General features: G+C 45.3%; 1 protein-coding gene across 3 annotated transcripts in view; it reads right to left on the minus strand.

The window, feature by feature from the left end:
• The window catches only part of FNDC3A (fibronectin type III domain containing 3A), a 292,007-nt gene that overhangs the window by 217,878 nt on the left and 57,937 nt on the right, over nucleotides 1-16,192 (minus strand). Inside the window, exon 1 of one of the 3 annotated variants that reach the window (XM_068267262.1) lies at nucleotides 463-506. The exons of the other annotated variants lie outside the window; for them this stretch is intronic. The gene's annotated coding sequence lies outside the window, so the exon portion shown is untranslated. Of the gene's footprint in view, nucleotides 1-462; nucleotides 507-16,192 lie in introns of those variants that run through there. 3 annotated transcript variants of the gene reach the window in all.

Raw genomic sequence — 16,192 nt, forward strand, 5'->3', positions numbered from 1 at the left:
ATGCAACAGGCAACCGGGAGCGAGCCCATGCAATAGGTAATCGGGAGCGAGCCCATTCAATAGGTAACCGGGAGCGAGCCCACACCATCAGGGAGGGGGAGCAGGGGTAGGAGAATAAGACGTGCAGGAGCCAAGCACTATAAGGCCAGAATTGATAGGCTAAGGATGGATGAGTTTATAACAGTGGTCAATTTGTCTAGTGCCGAGCTGACTTCGGAGGAGCTTACATTGCTCTCCCATGGTCTAAGCTACGTCACCACTTGCCATTTTGATATTTTTGAGACCTTATTAGACATTAACAGATTTGTTAGAAATATTGTCCTTAAAAAAAAAATTATGTGGGAGTAGCTCCGGGTGGATCCTGGGATGTTGCCGGTAAGACCTTGGACATTCCAAATATTCCTTCTTTTAAGAAAGTCAAAATATTGTCTACTTTACAACAACTCTTCTCTGAAAACATACGTGAAGTTGGAGCAGATGAGATTCTGCCAGTTAGCATTGTGAATCCTGAATACTATCCAGTACATTCGAGGTCTGCACCCGTTGACATGTTGCAGGATACAGCTCAACGTGAGATGGTTAGATTGCATCACAATTTGGACCCTGCATCCAACCTGTCACAGAGAAAAAACAGCCAGAGATACTATGATTGTACAGAATACAGATAAAGGTGAAGCGATAGTAGTCCTGGACTTATAGGACTATAAGGCAGAAGATCTCAGACAGAGGATGCGAATACGCATTCAAATTTAAAATCTGATCCAACCTATGCTTTTCAATTAGAACTTGACAGCCACTTTACTATAGGAGACTCTATAGGGGTCCTCTCCCAAAGTCTGCTAGATTTTTTTTTATTTTTTTTTAGAGCGAGGCACCCAGTCACCCAGTGTCTCACCCACTCACCTGCTACCAAGCTTTGTGTAAAAAGGCTCTTTCACAGTGGGACGCTGCGTTTGATGCGACATTAAAGTCGCACAACGTGCCCTTAACGCAGTGCATGTAGGTTATGAAATTGGACATTATTTTGCACTGCGTTGTGTCTCTTGGTGCACCGTTTTCGTCGCATACTGATTGAACGAAAATGGCGCATTAGTTACATTAAAAAAAAAAAACATTACTAAGCATTTGCAACACACAGAACGCAGCAGATACATTGCTAAATGCACAGCATGCAGCACTTTTTAATAACGCTACACGTTACACACTAACGCAACATGTGCACTGTGAATGTCGCACAGACTTTGCATTGCTGTGCGCTACTCTGCGTTAATGTATTTTATAACATGCAACTTTAACATCGCACTGTGAAAGAGGCCTAAAGCTACATACAGATTATTATGATTATAAATTTACTGTATACAGTGCTGACATCTTCTGCTAAACTTTTACACAGTGTACTAAGTCATGTCCCCCACTGTCGCTCAGAGGAGCTTACAGTCTAAATATCCGTCATCGTCTTATGCCTGGTATACACTACGTAATTTCCCACTATCGATAATTTCCATCAGGTCCAAACTGATTTCCAATTATTTGTCCGATTGATTTCCCAATCGCTTCTATACAAAACTGATCAGAAGAACAATCGAAAATCAGACCGGACCAGTAGATTTGATAGGAAATTGTATGGTGTGTACCAGGCAAAAGACAATGGGGTTGATTCACTATAACAAATAGCATGCCTTATTAGAGTTAACATGCCTTATCAGAATTGACATCTTATCAGAGTTAACGTGCCTCAGAGTAGTATAGCGAGCGCTACGAACTTATGCCTGCTAATTGGCAATGACAAGAGCTCTGCTCATCCTGCCCTGAGCCCCTGCGAGTCTAATCACTTTAAAGGACATTATCCCCACACTTTGGTTGGCCCAAGAGGCTGCCTGTCAAGTTTCCTGTCATGTGACAGGCAACCTATTGGGCCAATCAAAGTGTGGGGATAATGTCCTTTAAAGTGATTGGACCCGCAGGGGCTCAGGGCAGGAAAAGTGGAGCTCTCGTCATTGTCAATTAGCAGGCAAAAGTTTGTAGCGCTCGCTATGCTACTCTGATAAAGCGTGTTACCGCTGATAAGGCACCTTAACTCTGATAAGGCACGCTATTTGTTATAGTGAATAAATCCCAATGACTAATGTGGTAGGGTTTAGACTGTAAGCTCCTCTGAGGGACAGTTAGGGACATGACTAGGTGCACTGCGTAAAAGTGGGGCAGATGTTAGCACTATATAAATATATTATTATAATCTGTATGTAGCTTTGCACAAAGCTTGCCAGCAGGTGGAGCTCTGCACAAGTTACATTTTCATTTGCGATGTTTAATATTTCCCAGATAAATAAATGGTGGGGAGAAAAAACTCATTTGAATACACCTATTTATGGTACCAAACTGAATAAGTAACACAAAATGGAATACAATTGAATAAAACCATTCATTCCCTTTTAAGTAAACCTGAAAAGTAACATCTCTAGGTGCTGGTCTGCCTGTTATTTTAACACCATAAACCAATTTCCTATAAGACATGTGAAGCATTAGCTTATTATATATATATTTGCTTTTGGCAATCCTGGCACTTGCTTTAATTAATGGGTGTATGCACAGTAATTATAAAGTTAAAATGAGGTTCTTCGAAAGTGCTTTCTTCATGCCTGTGGGGGAAACAAAGCAAATGTGAACTGGAACCTCATGAGAAAGGCTGATCCATTTATCTGCAGTCAGACTGAGGTGCCTGCAGCCACAGGGAAGACTGCTCTGTGATCTCTCCTCAGTGTACTGGACAGCAGGTGAGGGCAGTATTAGTGCTGCTCTAAATGATCTGACTGTACAAATGACTGCTTTACACAGAGGCTCCTCCTGAGCTGGGAGATCAAAGGCTCTGAAATCGATATGCTTATTTGCAATTGTTACCACTTGGAAAATATATTTCCCTGCTTCCCTGCACAGATCTCAGCAGTTGTGCATGATACCTCTGTTTAAATATTTACTCTCCTCACAGGCCATGTCACTGTGTAATGATCGGCATAAATCATTCGCCTAAGCCTCAGCTATATAATTGCTTTACATTTACATCAGGGGGATGTCTCAGTTCTCATTTATCACAGTCATTTGTATGAATTTAACTTCTCCATCAGACATTTTTTATGCATCCCAGAAGGCCACATTGCTATGCTGCAGCAGGATAACGGGGACTGTATTTCCTGGGTGACTGGAGGAGATGGGCACTACATACATCAACTTGCTGACATTTTACCTTATATATGGAACTAGCCAACGTTATAGTAAACCTCTCACTTTTTCAATGAGGCAATGAAGCATCAAAAAAAGTTTTTGTTTAGAATAGCTGCAATATGTGGCGTAGCAAAGGGGGGTGTAGGGGTAGCAACTGCACCAGGGCTCCAGGGCCAGAGGGGTTCACCAGTGGTCCTACTAGTCCAGGGGCCCTGCTTCAACTGTTGCATTAGCTCTTCATTAGTTATATTGGCAATGATACCTTCTATATGTGCCTTGATTAGTATTAATCATTGAACTGCTCCCCTCCGCCTGCTTATACTGCTTTGTCACTGCAGCTGTTTTTGTCAGGTGTTGGTGCTGCATATCAATTGCTTGAGAAGGCCCCATGTAAGGCCCAGTTCAGAAGGGTGCGTCTCTCCCCCCCCCCCCCCCCCCCCTCCAGCGTCTCACTGAAATGCTTTTCTGCTAGTGAGCATAATATACATTTTGCAGCAGTCATCTGCGCTTACCACCGTTTGTAACTTCCATTATGTTTTTACCCCCGCAGGGGGGACATGGAAGCAAGGCGCTTAGGCCTCTTTCACATTAGACAACGCATGCATGAGCCATTCTGCACGCGTTGAATAGCCTGTGGCGTGTAGTCGGGAATCTGCGCTGCGATGCAATCAGCGGCGGTAGCTATTAATTGAACCCAACTGGAAACCGCCGCCTCCCGGCATTTCAACGCTCCCAGGTGCGTCGAACCATAACCCCTTTTACTGTGTTTCCATAGCCTTTTATTTTACCTTTCACACCCGACGCTGCGTTTCAGTGTGTTGCGGTTCCGAGGCACCCGGGAGCGTTGAAACGCTGGGAGCCAGTGTTTTCCCGACGGGTTCAATTAATAGCTACCGTCGCTGATTGCGTTGCACCGCAGATTCCCGACGACACGCCACAGGCTATCAACGTGTGCAGGAGAATGGCTCCTGCACGCGTTGTCTAATGTGAAAGAGGCCTTGGCAATCCATGCCTGAGCCCCGGGCAGACAGGAAAAAAAATCAGGCTTGATTTTACTGGTGCTCTCTCCGCAATTTATTTTTCAGTACTGCTTAATATGTTTATAATTAATAAAGCAATAATAGCAATGTTCATTATAAAGGATGTGACACAAAGCTCCTGAATACCGATGTAGAAAAATGCAATCCAACACATGCAGTATGTACAAGTCGTTCCTTAAAGGGAACCTGAAGTGAGGGGGATATGGAGGCTGATATTTATTTAACATACAGATTGCCCGGCTGTCCTTCTGATCCTTTGATGTCTAATATTCTTAGCTATAGACACTGAACAAGCACGTCTATGATCAGATGTTTCTGACTGAAGTCTGACTGGACTGGAGGACGAACAGGCAACTGGTGTTTGTTGCAGGGCTGTGAAGTCTGCGAAATTTGGGGTACCTGGAATCAGAGTCGGTGTCATAAACTGAGGAGTCAGAGTTGGGTGATTTTTGTACAGACTCTACAGCCCTGTTTAAAAAGCAAATAAATATGGCAGCCTCCATATGCTAATTTCACATTTTCTTCCTTTTCTTCATCGTCCTCAGTCGCCGCCTGGTTCATCTGCAACTGGCCCGATAAATCGTCCAGTTGGGGCCGGTCAGCGCAGTCCCGCCACAACAGCTCCCCCATCACGCTCCCGTGCGTTCTGCACAGAACCCTCCCAGCTACGGGAGCAAAATGGCGACGTGCGCACAACTAGGCCGCGCATACCCAGTATGCCCCAGATCGTAAGACTTTCCGGGGCAATTTGCGGAGGATCCAGACAGCGGACAGAGGAAGCCTTTGGATTAGGCAGAGGCTTCACTCTATTAAGGTGAGTACCTACTTGGGGCAATATTATTCTCTACAGGTACAGTGGATCAGCCCAACAATATTTCTCTAAAAAGAAAATAAAAATGGTAGCATAAACAACCCTCTTTCTGTACATCATCATTGTTGCTGGGCAACATGTTTAATGTCTATGGAGACTCTGCCCTTTAGAAAAGTATTAGGTGTGCTTTTTTATTTATTTATTTTTTTTACCAAGATTTATCATTTTCACTGTTATCCCAATCCCTTTATCTTCAGGATTGTAGTATTAAATTACCTGCATAATCCAATATAGTGAAATATACATTCAGGGAGTTTTTCATATAGAAAGATCACTTACTAGGAATGTGTGAGAAATATTTTGAATGATTTAAACCATAATTACCCTCCTAAACAATTAAGCTGTTATAACTAAGTTTTACATGCATAATGCTGGCCCCACTTATATCCTGCAGAAGTAAATGAGGAGGATGAGACCAACCTGCCTTAATTCATCTGCATCATCTGTAAACACCAGTCACACTGCAGTTCAGATTGCATTGAGATGTTCTGTACTGAGCCATCAGCACTGCTCCAGGCAGCAGATAAAAAAATTTTTGTACCTAATCTCAGTGATTGTCACCCGAATACTGTAAGGTATCAAGGAGGACTGCAAAAGAAAGTGAGATTCCTGCAGCTATGGTTTGCGATGCTTCAACACCTCGGAAATTACCGTATTTTTCGGCATATAAGACGCTCCGGCATATAAGACGCACCTTGGTTTAGAGGGCAAAAATAAGGGGAAAAAAAATACACTAAACCTAGGTGCGTCTACACTGCAGGGGCGTCTTATGGACCTTTTACCCCCTAAAACTGCCTCTAAGCTTCTCTATCTACTCTACACTAATCCCTGCTGCCCTAACTAAGCTACACAACAATACAATACACTACACTACCAGAACATATTAATACAGTTCACTACACTAACACAACACACCACTGCAATACCCTTCACTACACTATACTATACTATACTACACTACACTACAATGCACTGACACAACACACAGCTTCACAACACTACACTGTACTATACTAACACTAAGCTGCACTACAATGACATGAATACTACACCTGTTCCTGCTGCCATGCTCCTCTTCCCCTCGCGTTGTGCTCGGGCTACGCATGACGCGGCTGCATGTGATTTAAGTAGGAAGTAGGAGGGCAAGAGGATGGACACTCGGCGTGTAGCGGCAGAGGGGGCGGCGGCTTTCCGTGAGTGGCAGCGCCGAGCGGATCGCGACAGGAGAGGGGGACAATGCCACTAATGCTTTTCTTCTCCCCCTTCACAGGAGCAGAGCACCTGGCGGCGGAGGTGGAATCCGAGAACTGCGCCTGAGGAAGTGAAGAGGATCGTGGCTGAAGCGAGGGGAAGAGGAGCATGGCGGCAAGATGGGTAAGCGCTTCCCTGCGCACTCAGCAACATTTTTTTTGGTGCATTTAGCATATAAGACGCACCCAATTTTTCCCCCCTGTTTTGGGGAAGAAAAAGTGCGTCTTATATGCCGAAAAATACGGTACTTCTTGCGTAGTGTACCATAAGGCCAGTTACCGTTTCAGACTGGGTGTGAGTGATGCGCTCACCACACTGCACTGCAGAAATGAGGCTTCATATGACCCTGAGCCACGTTACAGTGACAGGGTCATATGCATAGACCCCGCCCCCCAGCTAGTGACGTATTCCCCGCTGGGCAGGAAGTTTATCACTGGGATTCCAGCCGCACCGCACTCCCGGCTCTCATCGTGCACACTGCCTGCGTCACCCATTGACTTGCATTACTGCATGATCCATGTGGTAAGCACGGTTCATGCGGTCATGCACTGCAGACTTTGCAGCGGGATTGTGGCAACCTGCTCTGCATGCTTGTTCAGCTATAGGTAAAAGTATTACAGGCAGAGGATCAGCAGGCAACTTGCATTGTTTAAAAGTAAATTAATATGATAGCTTGCATATCACTCTTACCTTGGGTTCCCTATAACACAAATCTCCCTCTCCACTCCTAACTCAAACCTCCCCCCTCTACTCCTGACCTCAACCTCTTCACTCCTAACACTAAACTCCACCAAAATATAAAGCCGTGACCAAGAATTGAACTTAATCCCCATCAGTAGCTGATACCCCCTTTTACATGAGAAATCTATTCCTTTTCACAAACAGATCATCAGGGGGCTCTGTATGGCTAATATTGTGGTGAAACCCCTCCCACAGTGTGATGTCAGGACCATGGTCCTGACAGTTTCCGGTCTGTGAACCTCGTTGCATTATGGGAAATAGTTTACAGCTGTTTCCAACTGCCAAAAAAAGCAAGCAGCAGCTACTTCCACCGACATCACCTGCCAGCAGTAAAAATGTCACCATGTGATAAATGTCAGAATGTAAATCAGGGAGAGGAAAGATTTTACAATGACTATTCCATTTATTTAAAAGGCTTAGACGCTCCCCAGTCTAAGTCACAGAAAATGCGAATGGATGTTTGCTGTGTGCACAAAAACAGAGAAACCAAGTTGAAATATGTTTGCAATGAGTCAAGTTAAACCAGAATGATTGCTTTTTTTATTTTATTTTTGGTCAACAAAAATGGACTTTCACTTTTTTCTTTTTTATTATTATTTGGGAGTGGAGGTGCAGTGAACCCATTACATTCATCGATGGGTCTAGGTTGTACAGATTTCTCTGTGACAGCCTGACATTTGCATCTCACCATTCAGGAGAAAAGACCAGGTGTGTTTTATGTGTCAGAGAAAAATAATGATCAACCTATTTAAAGGAGGATGCAAATCTGAAACAAAGGGCAGACAATGACTTAACGTTTAGACAAGGTGGGAGGGATTATAGTTTGTGTCCAACTGACTGCTGAATGAACACAAAAAAAAAAAATTACAGCGGATCTGAACTCAGAACTTCCTCTCTGCTCTAAAAGATAAACAGCAAAATAACCTTTAAAGAAAAACTCTTCTTTGTTACAGCTGATACAAAATCTGCAGTGTTTCTACTTTCGTGGAAGGAGGCATATTGTTAACATCCTGTGTTTACCTATTAGCTCTCTGCCGAGGTAGTCAACCGACACAGCTGAGGGTTCAAATTACAGTTGTGATTAGTCACAGATAAAAGAGAGTTAAACAGGCTAAACTCTCTAAATACATACAGTGGGTTGCAAAAGTATTCGGGCCCCCTTAAAGTTTTCCACATTTTGTCATATTACTGCCACAAACATCCATCAATTTTATTGGAATCCCACATGAAAGACCAACGCAAAGTGGGGTACACATGAGAAGTAGAACAAAAATCATACACGATTCCAAACATTTTTTACAAATAACTGCAAAGTGGTGTGTGCATAATTATTCGGCCCCTTTTGATCTGAGTGCAGTCAGTTGCCTATTGACATTGCCTGATGAGTGCTAATGAGTAAATAGAGTGCACCTGTGTGTAAGCTAATGTCAGTACAAATACAGCTGCTCTGTGACGGCCTCAGAGGTTGTCTAAGAGAATATTGGGAGCAACAACACCGTGAAGTCCAAAGAACACACAAGACAGGTCAGGGATCAAGTTATTGAGAAATTTAAAGCAGGCTTAGGCTACAAAAAGATTTCCAAAGTCTTCAACATCCCACGGAGCACTGTTCAAGCGATCATTCAGAAATGGGAGTATAGCACAACTGTAAACCTACCAAGACAAGGCCATCCACCTAAACTCACAGGCCGAACAAGGAGAGCGCTGATCAGAAATGCAGTCAAGAGGCCCATGGTGACTCTGGATGAGCTGCAGAGATCTACAGCTCAGGTGGGGGAATCTATCCATAGGACAACTATTAGTCGTGCACTGTACAAAGTTGGCCTTTATGGAAGAGTGGCAAGAAGAAAGGCATTGTTAACAGAAAGCATAAGAAGTCCCGTTTGCAGTTTGCCACAAGTCATGTGGGGGACACAGCAACCATGTGGAAGAAGGTGACTTTGATGAACAGAGGCGCCAGCAGAATAAAAACAATAATTAAAAGTTTTAAAATATGCTGGGGAGGCAGTGGTGGACTTGCCTCCGAAAGCAGACTAGACTACTTGTCTGACATAAACACTTTATTAGTACCCCAATAGATGCTATTGGGGTACTAAAAGTGTTTATGTCAGACAAGTAGTCTAGTCTGCTTTCGGAGGCAAGTCCACCACTGCCTCCCCAGCATATTTTAAAACTTTTAATTATTGTTTTTATTCTGCTGGCGCCTCTGTTCATCAAAGTCATTATAGTGTCCACCCTTGGTGGAAGGGGGACCCACCCCTACCTTTCGTCTATCTACAGAGAGCGACTTCTTAACCCTTAGTGAGGACAGGTCTAATCTCCTCACCTGCATACACAGTGGTTGCCTCAGCGGTAACCCTCGTTTGTGAGTATAACCTTCTCACATTACATTATTCACTATTGTCCTGAGCATACTACACCATATTGGGCTCTCGGTGTCCTTCTTATGTGGAAGAAGGTGCTCTGGTCAGATGAGACCAAAATGGAACTTTTTGGCCAAAATGCAAAACGCTATGTGTGGCGGAAAACTAACACTGCTCATCACTCTGAACACACCATCCCCACTGTCAAATATGGTGGTGGCAACATCATGCTCGGGGGTGCTTCTCTTCAGTAGGGACAGGGAAGCTGGTCAGAGTTGATGGGAAGATGGATGGAGCCAAATACAGGGCAAACTTGGAAGAAAATTTCTTGGAGACTGCAAAAGACTTGAGACGGGGGCAGAGGTTCTCCTTCCAGCAGGGCAATGACCCTAAACATAAAGCCAGGGCAACAATGGAATGGTTTAAAAGAGGGGTCCCCAACCTTTTTGAGCCCGGGGCCCACTATAACGACCAAAATTTTCTCCGGGGCCCCCCGGGGCAGGGGGGGGGGGGGGTTGGAGGGGCGTGGTTAGTGGCGGCGGCAGTTAGCCCAGTATAGCAAGTATAGTTACCACAGTATAGCAAGTATAGTTACCCCTGTCTAGCAAGTACAGTTAGCCCAGTATAGCAAGTAGTATAGCAAGTATAGTTACCTCAGTATAGCTAGTACAGTTAGCCCAGTGTAGCCAGTAGTTACCCCAGTAAAACTGCCGCAGTGCCCTCCCCCCCCCCACCCCCACGGCCGCCGCTCCTGTTACCTTATAAGCGGCCGGTTGCTTTCTTTCTTATATTCCCCCAGGCGCTCCGGTCCTCGGTTGCAGCATCTCGTAATACAGCAGCGCTTCTTGCGCGGCTGCTGTAAGGAAGAGAAGGAAGCAGGGCAGCGGCTTCCTGTAGCGGCGATCGCCGTTACCATGGGAACTGCTGCCCCGCCTCCTTCTCCCCTTACAGCAGCCGCACAGAAAGCGCTGCTGTAATGCTGCAAAGAGGAGAGGGGCTAGCCGCTATGGGATTGGGGAATATAAGGGAGGAAGCGGCCGCCCGCTCATAAGCTAACAGGAATGGAGGCCGCGGGGGGAGAGGGAGAAAGGCCAGATCCGCCACGGCCCCCCAGAAATTTGCCCACGGACCACCAGGGGGCCGCGGCCCCTAGGTTGGGGACCTCTAGTTTAAAACAAAACATATTCATGTGTTAGAATGGCCCAGTCAAAGTCCAGATATAAATCCAATCGAGAATCTGTGGCAAGATCTGAAAACTGCTGTTCACAAACGCTGTCCATCTAATCTGACTGAGCTGGAGCTGTTTTGCAAAGAAGAATGGGCAAGGATTTCAGTCTCTAGATGTGCAAAGCTGGTAGAGACATACCCTGAAAGCCTGGCAGCTGTAATTGCAGCAAAAGGTGGTTCTACAAAGTATTGACTCAGGGTACTGAATAATTACGCACACCCCACTTTGCAGTTATTTATTTGTACAAAATGTTTGGAATGATGGATGATTTTCGTTCCACTTCTCACATGTACACCACTTTGTATCGGTCTTTCACGTGGAATTCCAATAAAATTGATGCACGTTTGTGGCAGTAATGTGACAAAATGTGGAAAACTTCAAGGGGGCCGAATACTTTTGCAACCCACTGTACAGGGTGCATTTTCTATGTTTTCCTTCTGTCCTGTGCAAGAGTTCAGGTCCACATTAAAAAGTAAAGCAGGCATCTTTCTTTCCTGCGCTTTCCTCAGGGCTTGGACCCACCAGAGCCGTTTCAGTCATGCCTTGGAATCGCTGGTGATTTCAAAAACGCCGGCTAATGAAAAGTCAATGGAGGCGAATTCCACAGGAGCGATTGTCCTGCAGCATTTTCGGAGCAACTGTGCTTCAATATATAAATAGGATTACTACAAAAATCACTTTTAAATCGCTAGTACAAAGGCAATTTAGCATCAATTTCAAAAGCCAGAAGAAAAAAAAATTAGATGGATTGTTGAATGCTCGTTTGTTAGGTCACGTCACTGAGGGTCCCCGAACTATCTACCAGTGAGTACGGGCCTTAACTCTCATTCTGACCTACAGACTCCGCTCCACTGTGTGCAGCATTCTCCCCAGAAGGTGGAGTTAGGCCAGGCATGGGCAAACTCGGCCCGCCAGCTGTTATGGAACTACAAGTTCCACAATGCATTTGCCTTCATGAGTCATGACTGTGGCTGTCAGACTCCTGCAATGCATTGTGGGACTTTTAGTTCCGTAACAGCTTGAGGGCCAAGTTTGCCCATGCCTGGGTTAGGCCATAGCCAATTATTCAAAAAGTCAGTGTGGCAGCAGCACCACATGTAAAATATTTAATGTGGCAAAGTCTCACTACCTCTAATAAGATCTTTATGTGCTCCCCAGTTTTCCAGGGTTCTTCAAAATATATCCAGAGGCTTCCTTCTACTTAGACAAGTATCATATTTTTTGGACTATAAGATGCCCCAGACTATAAAATGCACCTCTGTCCCCCTGTCTATGCTTCCACTGTCCACACCCCATCCTACCTTATACCTTCAGTACAAAATGTACCCTTTCCCTCCTATTCACTCCCTGACCGCTCCACCATTTCCCAGCTATCTCCCTCCCCATCTCGCTCTCCCCCATCACCACATGCTCTACCTCCACCTCCTTCTACACCTTGTACCCCTTCTGTTTCCCCGCACCCTCTCCCCTTCTGTCCTTAGACTCCCTTTTAGCCCTCAACCCCCATGCACCTCCCTGGACATTGCATATTCCCTCTCTCTGACCATCACCTCCTCACCTTCACCATCTCCCAAGCCTCCTCCTCTGCCCCCCCTACCATTGCTCCGACTCCTCGACTCCAACTCCACAGTCCTGGTTATAACTGAAAGAAAACTAATTTTCAAAGTAATGTCCCATGTTTTCCTATGGCTCAGTTCCCACTATACGCGGTTTAACTGAAAGTTTTTTCACAATGCACTACTATGGAAAAAACGCATACCAATGTGTACCAACGAATACTAATGCATACCAACGCATTAGGTGTAAAAGGACGCTCAGGACAATAAGGAGATAGGAAGTGGGACAGGGGACAAGGTAGGGAGGACACGGGGACATCGCACACAGGGACGGGGACAGCGCACACAGGGACGGGGACACCGCACACAGGGACTGGTCGGTGCATTCGGACTATAAGACGCACTGACTCCCTCCTCACTTTGGGGAGGGGGGGTTGCATCTTAGAAAAAATTAAAAAATACGGTATCCATTGGGGGCACTTTTTCCATTCAGGTAAACTTTAAAATGTGTGCAGCTTTTGGACTATAATATGATTTTATAGAGGAACAACATGCTCTTGCGAGTCATAGTAATTAGCCATTGTTTGGATAACATTTTGCAGCCAGCTAGTAATGAGACACATCATCACGCAGCTACTAAGCCTCTTCTGTATCATCGCACTAGCAAGGTCACAAACCCTTCATGATCAACTGCACCCTCAAATCAGCCAAGAAACATCTTCCCTTCTCAAGATTTTGGTTGTGTGATTAATTTCTTTTGAAGGATGCGCACTCTTCTTGTATTACCGTAGCTTTAATCAAGCTACATTTTACCGAGCCAAGTGCCAGTGAGAGGCTGAGCCAGAAAGCATATATTATTGATAGTAATCAGACCCCAGAGTATGCCATGTTTACGTGATTCTGACAAAGCCACTGTAGCCACGCTAAGACCTCTGCTGCCCCAGGCCACAAACATGAATCATACGAAGCCGCAGAAGCACGCCACATGCCTAACACTCCTCTCGCATTTCCACAGCAACGGCAATCTGATTAGCAGACTTGCTCAGGAATGGGGGATAAAGAAGGGTTAATGAAGGGGAGGCAGAGGAATAAAAAACCTGACAGCCCAAAATGAAGCTTTATTTTCATGCTAATGTAAAACAATCCAAAACATTCCCAGGTGCATAAACAGAGTTACAACATGCAGCACGGTAGCGTAGTGGTTAGCTCTCACCTTTCAGCGCTGGGTTACCAGTTCGAATCCCAGCCAGGGCACAACCTGCATAGAGTTTGTATGTTCTATCCATGTCCGCGTGAGTTTCCTCCGGGCACTCCAGTTTCCTCCCACATGTCAAAAACATAAGTTAATTGGTGTTCTGTGGAGTCGTGTAATGAACATAAAACAGACACTTACCTGGGGCTTCTATCAGCCCCCTGTAGCTGTAATGCCCCACGCCGTCCTCCTCCAATCACTCGTTCCCCGCTGCTGGTCCCAGTCTAAATACACGTGTGACGCGTCTGCGCGGCCGTGGTCTGCGTCTCCGGGAGTGTACTGCGCAGGCGCAGTACAAGCAAACCTCGTACTGCGCCTGCACAGTAAGCTCCCGGAGATGGGAGGGCGCATTATTTATCTTGTTAGGAGAATAATTACCCAGTGCAGGCAGCGGGGAACGAGTGATCGGAGGACGACAGCACAGGACATTACAGCTACAGAGGGCTGATAGAAGCCCCAGGTAAGGGTCTGTTTATGTTTATTATGAGACTCCACAGAACCCCTTAATTGACCCTACACTACGATACATACATAGACATATGACTACGGTAAGGATTAGATTGTGAGCCCCTCTGAGTGACAGTTAGTGAAAAACAGGGTTGTGGAGTCAGAGTCGAGGAGTCGGAGCAACTTTGGGTACCTGGAGTTGGAGTCGGTGGTTCCATAAACTGAGTCGGAGTTGGATGATTTTTGTACCTATTCCACAGCCCTGGCGACAAAGTCAATATACTCTGTACAGCACTGTGGAACATGCCAGTGCTATATAAATACTAAATAACAACATTAGAAATTAAAGGGAAAAAAAATGTATAAGTTAAACTTCAGGGACGTTCCTAGTTCTGTGTCTGAGGGTCAGTGGGTAAGCTTATTTATTTGGTCACCCATTATCCCCATAAAGGAACGCAGGAATGCCATAAAAGTGAATAACTGTTGATGTTGCAAAGCTAGAGGAGGAAGGTACTGTCACCCACTGTCATTAGTATAGCTGCCGTGTCTCTTCCTGTGTATCAGCACCTAATTAAACATCTGGCTGGTCAATAGGTGCTGATAAATCTCACCTGCCTTCCCTTGCTGCAACATCTTACAAGCCAACAAGGATAATGATGTACATTACCCAGCAAGGATGCCACTGGATTTTTTTTTTATTCACAAAGTTAGCACGGTTTTGTGAATCAAGTCCCTAGTGTCTTCTGGTTTCTGGGCAGCCATCTTCGCTTGCAGCCTTGTATTTGCTGCAGGCATCTAGTGGCGAGTACAGAACTGCAAGGGAAACAGGAAGTGGCTCCCCATGACTAGAAGATAGCATAACATGGACATCTAGCAAGAGGAGCTGGACGGAAGACGCTGCCAGGAACAAGGAGGGGTAACTATCCCCACACATGACTCATAAGGACCCCCCCCCCCCAAATCTGGGACACTTTTTATCCCCAAAATTCAGCTTATATGCAAGTATATACGGTAACTGGTTTGTAAAATATTTACTATGCAAAGTGCCATGGAAAATGTTGGCACTATATAAATGAATTAGGATTATTAGCATAAACAACCTGGCAAAGTCAAACGCCTTATTGTACTATATTATAAGCCCCTTCAGCAACCAATTCTTGGCCGCACAAACCTGTATAAAAGCTGCACTCTCGCATTTATAGTTATCATAGAGTGTCAGCCTAGACAACATGCGCAGCTAGGAAATTGAAACCCTGCCAATCGAATGTGCGGTTACCTCTTTCACCATACGTGCACATCCCTCATACCTCACATTGCGTGTGACTATAGCGTTGCATGTAACGTGTAATGCATGCGACGAATATGTTGCATCCGCATCTCCACGCCTCGGCGATGACGCTCCACCACTCGGGTGGTGGAGCAGAGCGAAAACCACGCCCACAGGCTCACACACATACAGGGCCGGACAGTGGAAACTTCCACCCGGGGGATGCATCAACCATGCAGTAACGGATGGAGGGGATGGCACAAGATTTCAAATATTCTTCAATTGGCACAGAATAACACCGAGGGCAATATGGGAGCATCCGTGACGGTAGGCTCACAGGCAGAGTCGCACAGTGTGCACTCAGTAATGTATATTTATTGAAAAAAGTTATTTTATCATTTGTGTTATGCAAAGCTAGATTGTGTTTACCTATGCTAATTATCATGATGTCATTGTGAGGTCACTTTTTACGGGTGGGGTATTAGGGATTAGATGGTTATATATAGTAATTGTCATATGTGCGGTGTAACCACATACCTTGATAAAGGGGGGCCCTGCGTGGAATGTTGGAATATTGTGGAGACTGGCACAATAAAAGGTGTGCTTTAACCTGTGATGTGCTGGTGAGATCTTAGGTCTTTCAGCTGGGGTTCCCCAGACCTATGAACACATTTTAAGACCGGATGTTTCACTGCAGAAGCTCCAGTTAACATAAAAAAGTGAGCTTCTTTGCTTAAAGAGAACCCGAGGCGGGTATATGAAATCTTAAGAGACCACAGAGGCATGTCTTGTGCATAATGACATGCCTCTGTGTCTCAATATTGCCGCCTCTGGTCCCCCCTCCCCCGGGTCTCCTGTGCCCCCCCTGTAAAAAAGGTATATATGTGTGTGTGTGGGGGGGGGGGGGGGGGGGGGTTCTGAGATAGTACAGCTGACAGCTCCTCTTTAAAGCATACA

The sequence above is a fragment of the Hyperolius riggenbachi genome, chromosome 2, assembly GCF_040937935.1.
Source record: "Hyperolius riggenbachi isolate aHypRig1 chromosome 2, aHypRig1.pri, whole genome shotgun sequence".
Classification (NCBI taxonomy): domain Eukaryota; kingdom Metazoa; phylum Chordata; class Amphibia; order Anura; family Hyperoliidae; genus Hyperolius; species Hyperolius riggenbachi.